General features: G+C 44.9%; 1 long non-coding RNA gene across 1 annotated transcript; it reads right to left on the bottom strand.

The window, feature by feature from the left end:
• Positions 1-5466: 5466 nt before the first annotated feature.
• LOC131591441 (uncharacterized) lies at positions 5467-8189 on the bottom strand. Its single transcript, XR_009280366.1, has 3 exons — positions 8094-8189; positions 7410-7468; positions 5467-5719 (listed from the first exon to the last, which is right to left on the bottom strand). It is a non-coding gene; the product is annotated as an uncharacterized LOC131591441 (long non-coding RNA).
• Positions 8190-10707: the final 2518 nt, after the last annotated feature.

Genomic DNA, 10707 nt, shown 5'->3' with positions numbered 1-10707 from the left:
TATTTAATATTTTATTAAGATAAATACAATCTTAATAAAATATTAAATATAATAATTTTATATTATTAATATATTAATATTATATAATATATAAATTATATTAATATATATTAATAATGTACATTATTAACCAATTATTAATAAATAAATAATTTTATTTATTAATATTTTAGAAATTGAATAGTTTTAATATTTTATTTTTATATTTAATTCTATTTTTTATATTTTATATTAATATCAAATAGGTACTTTATAGATTTTATATAGATAAAAATATATAAATATATTTAGAAGTATATATAATATATTTATATATAAAAATATAAATATATATATAAATATATTTCTTATATTTGTATAAATATATTTATATATTTATATAATCAATTATATATAATATAACAATTAAATATATTGTATATATTTATATATAATAAATATTGTCATTTACTAATATTAATAATATTAATATCAAACTAATAAATATTCCAGTAAATTTCAGATACTGGAACTTGGGAGTTTTGACACCGTTATAGCTCCAGTTTACCACAGATATAAAAATAACCTTGCTCACAAACTGAAATTCCAGTTTTGTGCCTTAGTCTCATCCCATATAATTTCATAATATGGAGAAAGAGGTTTAAATCTTACACACTTTTAATTTGGTAGGGCATGCAAAGCTCATTTTATAGTGTGGGTGAAAGATGAATTTTGCTTTATCTTAAATGTTTCACACTAAATTTACTTCATGAATTAAAACCAATATGTGATCATTTTGTATTATCATCCTTAACCACATTAAGCAGCTCCTACTTTAGCACTTGGAAACATCTATCCCTAATAGCCCTGTGTGGCAAATATATCATACAAAAATCAAATATTTTGTTTTTTTAATTAATTTCTTAGCTGGAGATGCTGAACACAGAGGTTGCAAGAGCTGTCTGGCTCCAGAAGGGTGATGACTGGAGGAAATCGCTGCGAGCTGCTGTGACCAGAGACTTCCTGGTGGGTGCTGGGGGAGGGAGAACACGAGAGAGGGATGAGGAGGAGATGTAGGTGCACAGCTCGGAACAAACAGGCGCTGCAAACCACATCCTGCAGCATCTGAGCGGGGCAGATGTTCTCATTTTCCTGAGAACACGGCGCTGGGTTCATTATTGGACTTGGTGATATTTTCCATCCCATGGTGATTCTCCTGGGAACACAGTGCAGGGGTCATGGGTGGGCTTGGTGATCTTCTCCAGCTCCAAGTTTTCCATCCCATGGTTATCTTCTAGTGCTGGGTTCATGGCTGGACATAGTGACCTTTTCCAGCTCAAAGTTTTCCATCCCATGGTTATTTTCTTGAGAGCACAGTGCTGGGCTGATGATTTGACTTGGTGATCTTTTCATCCTGTGGTTATTTTCCTGGGAACATGGTACTGGGTTCATGGCTGGACTTGGTGACCTTTTCCATCCTGTGATTATTTTCCTGAGAACACCGTGCTGGGGTCATGGTTGGACTTTGGGTTGATGTTTGGACTTGGTGATCTTTTCCAGCTCCAAGTTTTCCATCCTGTGGTGATTTTCCTGAGAACACAGTGCTGGGTTCATTATTGGACTTGGTGATCTTTTCCATCCCATGGTTATTTTCCTGAGAACACCGTGCTGGGCTGATGATTGGACTTGGTGATCTTTTCATCCCATGGTGATTCTCCTGGGAACACAGTACAGGGGTCATGGGTGAGCTTGCTTATCTTTTCCAGCTCCAAGTTTTCCATCCCATGGTGATTTTCCTGGGAACATGGTACTGGGTTCATGGCTGGACTTGGTGATCTTTTCCAGCTCCAAGTTTTCCATCCCATGGTTAGCTTCTAGTGCTGGGTTCATTATTGGACTTGGTGACCTTTTCCAGCTCCAAGTTTTCCATCCCATGCTTATTTTCTTGAGAGCACAGTGCTGGGCTGATGATTGGACTTGGTGATCTTTTCATCCTGTGGTTATTTTCCTGGGAACATGGTACTGGGTTCATGGCTGGACTTTGGGTTGATGGTTGGACTTGGTGATCTTTTCCAGCTCCAAGTTTTCCATCCTGTGGTGATTTTCCTGAGAACACAGTGCTGGGTTCATTATTGGACTTGGTGATCTTTTCATCCCATGGTGATTTTCCTGGGAACACAGTACAGGGGTCATGGGTGAGCTTGCTTATCTTTTCCAGCTCCAAGTTTTCCATCCCATGGTGATTTTCCTGGGAACATGGTACTGGGTTCATGGCTGGACTTGGTGATCTTTTCCAGCTCCAAGTTTTTCCATCCCGTGGTGATTTTCCTGAGAACACGGTGCTGGGTTGATGGCTGGACTTGGTGATCTTTTCCATCCTGTGGTTATTTTCCTGAGAACACAGTGCAGGGGTCATGGTTGGATTTGGTGATCTTTTCCAGCTCCAAGTTTTCCATCCTGTGGTGATTTTCCTGAGAACACAGTGCTGGGTTCATTATTTGATTTGGTGATCTTTTCCATCCCATGGTTATTTTCCTGGGAACACAGTGCTGGAGTCATGGTTGGACTTCAGGTTGATGGCTGGACTTGGTGATCTTTTTCAGCTCCAAGTTTTCCATCCTGTGGTGATTTTCCCGGAACACAGTGCTGGGTTGATAGCAGAATTTGGTGATATTTTCCAGCTCTGGGCTTTTCCATCCTGTGATTTTCCTGAGAACACGGTGCTGGGTTCATGGCTGGACATGGTGATCTTTTCCAGCTCCAAGTTTTCCATCCCATGGTTATTTTCTTGAGAGCACAGTGCTGGGCTGATGATTGGACTTGGTGATCTTTTCCAGCTCCAAGCTTTTCCATCCCATGATTATTTTCTTGAGAGCACAGTGCTGGGGTCATGGTTGGACTTGGTGATCTTTTCCAACTCCATATTTTCCATCCCATGATTATTTTCCAGTCCTGGGTTGATGGCAGGACTTGGTGATCTTTTCCAGCTCCCAGCTTTTCCATCCTGTGGTTATTTTCCTGGGAACACAGTGCTGGGGTCATGGTTGGACTTTGGGTTGATGGTTGAACTTGGTGATCTTTTCCAGCTCTGGGCTTTTCCATCCTGTGATTTTCCTGGGAACACGGTGCTGGGTTGATGGTTGGACTTGGTGATCTTTTCCAGCTCCCAGCTTTTCCATCCCATGATTATTTTTCAGTCCTGGGTTCACAGTTGGACTTGGTGATATTTTCCATCCCATGGTTATTTTCCTGAGAACACAGTGCTGGGTTCATGGTTGGATTTGGTGATCTTTTCCAGCTCCAAGTTTTTCCATCCCGTGGTGATTTTCTTGACACGTTGTGAGGGACTGGCTTGTGGCTTAGACATTGCTAAAATCATCAAAGGGCTTTAGCCCACTGTGGCAAACTGGAATTGCTGTCCAGCTGTGACCACCAGAGCCACCCCTCCCCAAACACCCCCAAGTGAAATGCTGGATTTTGAAGCTGGGATAAGACAAAGGTGGTACTTTCATCCAATTATCCCAGGTCTGGGAAGAAGAACCGGATATTGGAAGAGAGACTGATGCTGCCAGCTCAAACAATCAAGGGCGAGTTATGATGTGCCAAGGCCACAAACTGATAAGGGAGTCTTTATCAAGGGCACTGCCTCTTTGTCCCTGCTCCAGGGAACTCTGCTGGGATAATTCCCATGCCCTGGAATATCGGGATATTCACAGCTCGGGAACTCTGCTGGGATAATTCCCATGCCCTGGAATATCGGGATATTCACAGCTAGCCCCGAGGAGAGAACTCTGCTGGGATAATTCCCCTGCGCTGGAATATCGGGATATTCACAGCTCGGGAACTCTGCTGGGATAATTCCCATGCCCTGGAATATCGGGATATTCACAGCTAGCCCCCAGGCGTTCACCTCGGCGATAAAGGGCCATCATGGGTCACAGGGACTGAACTGTGCCGATACAAAAGGCAGCTGCATCATCTCTGAAGGTGTCAAAGAGGCCCGAAGTGTCCCACAGGATTCCATCATTCCGGGTGATGGAACTCCCCGCTCCAGGGGAGGCACCTGGAGTGAATACAAACCCAGATTTTCGTGTTCTGTGCATTTCTCCTGCCACCTCTTCAGGATTTCCCCTCATCCCCAGGTGGATCCACTCTGTGACCACCAGTTGGACCAACAGACGGTGAGATTGCAACAACCAATTCTCACCACGGTGGGTGGTGAGATCTTTCTCCTCTTATCCTTTCCCTCTTGTATCACATTTTCTTAAGTGTTACTTTTATGCTTTTGTGTTCTCATGTTACTGTAGATAATAACAGCCAAAATGGCTGCATGGCTGTGCAACCAAATTGCTCTTAAATAAACCTTTCTAATAAATATATATATTTTTTTCCCCCCAAACATCAATTTTACCCTTGGCTTTATCGGGTGGGTAAAACAAACCCAGTGGAGTTTGCAGCAAGCTACAAATGACAGCAGCTGGCTGACAAGCAATGCCACCAGTTATGATTTTCCCTGGTCAAAAACTCCTCAAAAAGGGAATGTTTTAGGATGGAGAAGCAGGATTTATTGGCTTGCTTTGATGATAATTGGCTGTTACCTGGAACTGGAAGGAAGTGGAAGCTGGAGGGGTGGAAAGGCCTGGGGAGAGATGCACAGCTCCTCTCAAGGTGGTGCTTCATGATTTCCCCAGGGCTGTGTTGAACTCCCGTGGAGAAAATGCAGCACAAGTGACACTGAGCTGTGACACGGAGCTTGTGGTGTCCAGCCAGGATGTTTGGGCTGAGAATGGTGACAGTGAGTGACAGCCATCACCACTCTGCTGGGGGTAACAGAGTCCCTGACAAAGCCTAAATCACATTCCCAGGATCTTTTGGGATGGAAAATACCTCCAAGATCATCCAGTCCAAGCTGTGACTGACCCCCACCTTGTCCCCAGCCCAGAGCACTGGGTGCCACCTCCAGCCCTTCCTTGGACACCTCCAGGGTTGGGCACTCCAAACCTCCCTGGGCACTTCCAGGGCCACCCTTTCCTTGGAGGAATTCCTGCTGCTGCCCACCCTGAGGCTCCCCTGGCCCACCCTGAGGCCGTTCCCTCTCCTCCTGTTCCCTGGGATAAGATCCCAAATCCCCCCCAGCTGTCCTCTCCTGGCAGGGAGTTGTGCAGAGCCAGAAATTCCCCCTGATCCCCCTTTTCTCTGGGATGAGACCCTTTCCAGCTCCCTCAGCTTCTCCTTCAATCCCTCCTGAGCTCAGGGAGGTCTCAGGGAGGTCTCAGGGACTCATCCCATCCATAAGGAATGGCAGCAGGGTGGGTAAACCCAGCCCCAGCTCAGCCCTGCCGAGGCACAGCGCTCCATCCCTCAGGCTGAGGGGCCACAGCTGGAGTGACAATGGCACAGTGTCCCCTGCCACTCCTCACTGGGCACAATCCACCATAAAAGTGCCTTTGGACACAGAAAATATTTCAGCTGACCACAGCAGAGGTTAGGATGGATTTAATCACAAAGCAAAGTCTTCACTGGGGGAGTTTGATTTTCACTTCTTTTTCTTCCCCTTCTTTTTGAGAGAGCCAGGCCAGGGATAGCCCCGGAATTCCAGGAAGGCAGCAGCGTTGTGAGAGATGTAGTAAGCATTGAGCATGGCAGCTGGGCTGAAGAGATCCACTCCTTTCACCTGCTTCTTTCCACCCTTTCTGGATCTTCTGCCTTTCCCACCCTTGCGTTTTTTGCCTTTGCCCGCCTGCGGAGAGAAAACGACCATAAACCCACTCAGTTTTGGGTCTTTGCTGTCTCACTTTTGGGTGGAGGATTCCAGGCTGAGAGAGCTGGGGGTGCTCAGCCTGGAGAAGGCTCCAGGGAGAGCTTCCAGCACATTCCAGGGCCTGGAGGGGCTCCAGGATAGCTGGAATTTGGGAAAGGCCTGGAGGGACAGGAGCCAGGGAATGGATCCCACTGCCAGAGGGCAGGGATGGATGGGATCTTGGGAAGGAATTCCCAGAGCAGATGTGGCTGCCCCTGGATCCCTGGAATTGTCCAAGGCCAGACTGGACACTGGGGCTGGGAGCAGCCTGGGACAGCGGAATGTGGTTGGAAGGAGATGAACTTTAAGGTCCTTCCAGCCCAAACCATTCCATGATTCCATGATCCCAAGACATCCCAGAGCAGCTGTTTTGTTCCATCTTAGTCCTGACTCACAGCATTAGCTCAGAGCCCCTCACCCAGACTCAAAAAAACCACTTTGTGGTGATTTTTATGTAAGGATTCACAAGCATTAATACAACTTTAATTAATTAAATGTAATCAATTAATTAATTCACCCAATCCCTGTTTGCTCTGCAGGCTGTGAGAACCTCTAAAGCCATCAGACTGAGCTCATCATCATCCCCCTGTGCTTCCATCTGGCTAAAAAAAAAGGTTTGTGCACAAAAGTTCTTCTCCACCTATTGTTTGGGTTTTTTTTTTAATTACTACATGAGGATGCAATCCTGAAGTAACTCAGCTTGTGTTCATCCATTCCTGTGTGCCTGCTTGTGACTCTTGAATCAGGAAAGCAGGACTCCCTCCCACAGCTTCCACAGAGCTGGGATGGAGCTGCTCTCCCACCACTGGTGGTTACACAAATCCAAACCCACGTATGTAGCGCATTTTCCATGTCATCATTTCTAAAAACTCCTGTCACAGCTCAGCACTAAGTGCAAAAGAGACAAACATTTGTGCTCTGAGGTGTGAGAACAGAGTAAAGGGCAAAATCCTCAGAATCAGCCAGGACCATGGCATGAAAGAATGTGAACAGCTAAGGAAAACTGAATAAATCAAATTTTTTATGTAAAACACACAGACCCTCTATTACAGAAGCAAAAAAGAGAGAAAATAAGAGTGTAAACTGCAGCTGATGGCAGATTATTTGCAGAATGAAACTACTTGAGCTCAGACATAGGTTTGGGATGGCAACAAGCCTCTTTCACACACCTTAATCAGACAGAATTTGTGGAAATCTGTGGAATTTTACATGCTGGAATGTGCTCCCTTCACAGGGACATGCTTGTGCCAGATTTTGTAGCCAGCCAGCCACCTGAGTCCCATTCCTTCTTTGCCCAGTGTCTCTGGTGGATTTTGTGAGCACTTGGAGGTTCCTGGTAGGAATTCAGCCTGTTGCTGATATTCCCAGATATAAAAGATTTGATATATATAAAATATATAAAAATATAAAAGATAGAGCTCGCAGGCTCTATATGCTATGTACAAAATTTTACAGCCTGAAGCCAAGAACAAGAAAAGCTAAAAAATCAGAATTAAGTTTACACTTGAGCACAAAGGTAATTTGGGCAGGTCAGTTCTGTCCTGCAGCTGTGGGAAGGAACCTTTTGCATATTAACCCTTTTCCTTAAAAAAGTGTTATCAACATTTCTGAAGGATCAAAGGTGTTTTACCATGGCTGAGTCTTTTCACAGGGTGGCCAGGACTCCACATCAAGCCCTGGAGATGGATCCTACAACACAAAATTACACGGTTAGTTACACAGTGTAAAGCTCCTGTGTCTGTGTAGGTCCTCACTAAACTTTGAAGCAAAAAAGGGAAAAAAATAGTTACTCCCTCGCAAAAACAGGTCGAGTCGGGTCATCCCTAAAAGCTGCCACTCACCTGTGAAATCAGCTGCTAATTGTCAAATTTCAAGACTCTGAACTTTCCAGCAAAGCCCTCGAGGTTTGCAATCACAGAATCCTGGACAAGAGCTCCAGGACCAAGTCCAGCCGCTCCCCAGCGCTGCCAGGGCCACCACCGACCCCAAGTGTCCCCAGGTGCCACATCCACATGGCTTTGAAATCCCTCCGGAGCTGGGGACTCCATCCAACCCTGCGGCTGTGCGAGGGCTGGGAAACTCTTTTAGGGCAGGAATTTTCCCCATATCCAGCCTAAACCTCTGGCACATCCTGAGGCTGTTTCCTCCTCTTCTGTCCCTGTTCCCTGGCAGCAGAGCTGGACCCTCATTTGGCTGCACACTCCTGTCAGGGAGTTGTAATGAGCGAGCAGGTCCTTCCTGAACCTCCTTTTCTCCCGCGGCTGCCCCAGCTCCACCTGCCTCACCGCCTCGTGTAGAAATGGCAGAATCTCACCCTCCTGTGCCCACATCACGGCGGCTCTTCAGCGATCCCGACCCCTCTTCCCCCGCAGAGCCGCCATGGCCGCCTCTCCGTCCCCTCAGCGTCGCGTTGTCATGGCGACCTCAGGGGCGGGGTCTGGGATTGATTGACAGCTCGATGTCCAATCCGCTACTGACGCACACGCCCATCGCCCAATCAGCTGCCGGGGGCGGTACCCGCGCGCGCTTCCCGCCGCGGCGGTCGTCGCGGGGAAAAGGGCGGGAAAAGCTCTGAGGGGGGATGAGGGGCCTGAGGGGGGCGGCCGCCGCCATTACCGCCCTTGTCCCACCCACAGCCAAAAGCCTCAGGGAAATGTCACAAGGAGGCGAGAAAACCCCCAGCACAACAACTTCGAGCTGCGAGGAGGAGTGGAACAAGTCGTGCTTTCCCAAAGGTCTTGGAAAGATTGGCGTTTGGTGGACTATTAGTGGAATATTCACATTATTGCTGCGTGACACGGGGGAGTCTGTTTAAATACCTGACTCAGCTTCCTTCACCACAAAAATATTTAAAAAACAACCTCTGCTTTGCCTCCTTGCAGAGCCACAGCTCCGGACAGCAGGCCCTGAAAATGATGTGTAATGGAGGTTGAATATTTCCAAGAAATTCCCATAAACTGAGGCTTGAGACGCAGGGAATAGATGGAGGTGGAAGGGTCTGAGGGAGGAACAGGGACATGAAGGGTTCATTTTGTTCTCTGCCCCTTTTTCAGACATAACAGTTTTATCCAAGGGTAGTAATGCTTCTAAAGGTGGGGTGATTTTTAAATTTGGGAAAAAAATATAGGAGAGAGGAATCTCTCCTGATGCCTCAGCACCAGGTTTTCACTTGCAAAGCACTAAAAAAATAGGCACAAGTGTAAAATATCAGAAGGAGCTGAAATCCCTCATAGAAAAAAAATAATTGCAGTATTGCCAAACTCCAACAAACACATCAGCAAGTCTGCCTAGACCATGGGTTTATTTTTATCTTTAACATTAACCTCTCTAAACATGCTCTCTGCTGCATAAGGAAACTTCCTTCTTCCCTAATAAAAAGACTAGGTAGTGTAGCTCAGGAGAAAAGCCTGTGTATTTGGGAATAAAATTCTCATGAGTGACCCTTGGATAATGAAAGAAAAATGAAAAAAAAAACCACCCTGCTTTACACTTTGTTCAGGAAAACTTTGTGTCATTTGCATTAACAAACCACACGGCACAAAAGAAACAATCGTAATTACACTAATTATCTCCTTTTAGCAAAGACGACTGTCAGGAGGCCACATCATAATTATTGAGGCAAAAATGAAGGTGCAGAGCAATGAAATGTTCAGTCAAGGAGACAAAAATCGTCCTGTGCTGTCAAGTGTAATGTTTGGTGACAGTGCTTGGACCTGGCTGCAGAACAAGCTGCTGTTTACACATGCAAGGCTTTGATAAATTATTCAGGGAAGCTTCTCAAACTCCAGAGTATAATCAGCCTGACCTCATACAGTCATTTCTGTGGTTACATGTGGATAAATACAGAGTCAGTCCAGGAGAAAAAGGAGGGGTATTTATTTTTAACACTGCCAAACTGAATGGATAAAGGCTAAATCCCCCCACTTTTTTTTTTCTTTTTGGGATCACTGTTTCTTTTCGCACCTCTGAAAGGAACTTTGTGTCTTTGTAGCCTTTTATCCTTCACTGAAATTTGCATTAAATTCACCAACCAGCTGGAAAGTTGCTTAGAGAAGACTGAGAAATTAATAACTCAATTCCATATGCTTTACATCCCTAGGAAATGGGAAGAATCGACAAGAAAACAGAATAAGCTGTGCTGAGGTGCTGAAGGAAAGGACTTACCCATAGCAAAACCTTCATCAACCACCTGTAGGGTGAAAACAACAACAAAAAAAAACTTCTTTATTGCAGTTACAACAGGAACTGGGAACACTGGAGGGTTCCTGGAACCAACAGTCCTGTTGAGGTGAGATAACAGATGTTCCTCCAGCTGTGCAGAAACCACCCAAAACTTGGTTCTGAAACTGCCTTGCTGAACATATAAAATGATTATTCCTTAATTGCTGCCCCCCAGCTCTTTTGAGAATTTTTTAAAGAGGAGAAAATCCTCATTGTCAAGCAAAAAAAGTTTGAAACTGCTGCTTGCTTGTCAGGATGGGAAATAAATATTTAAAATAAAGGTGTAGCCTCTCCGTAAGTCACTTTCTTATGCAGAGGTTCAGGTTTTCTGTGGAGATCTCTCTCTGGGAAGCAGAAAATTTGGTGGTGATGGTGTGAATAAATTTTAGTCCAGGATAAGTTTGTCCCATCCTCCACCACCCAGACATTCAGGTAAGAATTTGTGTTTCTAATCTCTCTCAGTAAAAATAACAGGCAGTGAAAAGCACAATTTAAATATAAAATATAGGAAAATGCACGTTGGGTATGTACTGGTTAATTTTTTTTATTTAACATACTGTGGAGAAAAAAAAGGGTTTAAACCAAATACTTTGGGTTTTTTGGCTTTTCTAAGTTTCTTTAGTAATTTGTTTAATTTCCCCTTGAGTGGAGATGGGCAGGGGTGAGGGCTGAGTTTGGGGAACGTTTTTTGTCCTTAAAAAAAATAA

The sequence above is a fragment of the Poecile atricapillus genome, chromosome W (genome assembly GCF_030490865.1).
Source record: "Poecile atricapillus isolate bPoeAtr1 chromosome W, bPoeAtr1.hap1, whole genome shotgun sequence".
NCBI lineage: Eukaryota > Metazoa > Chordata > Aves > Passeriformes > Paridae > Poecile > Poecile atricapillus.
The sequence above is the reverse complement of the archived record's forward strand: the minus strand, read 5'-3'. Positions and strand labels throughout refer to the sequence as shown.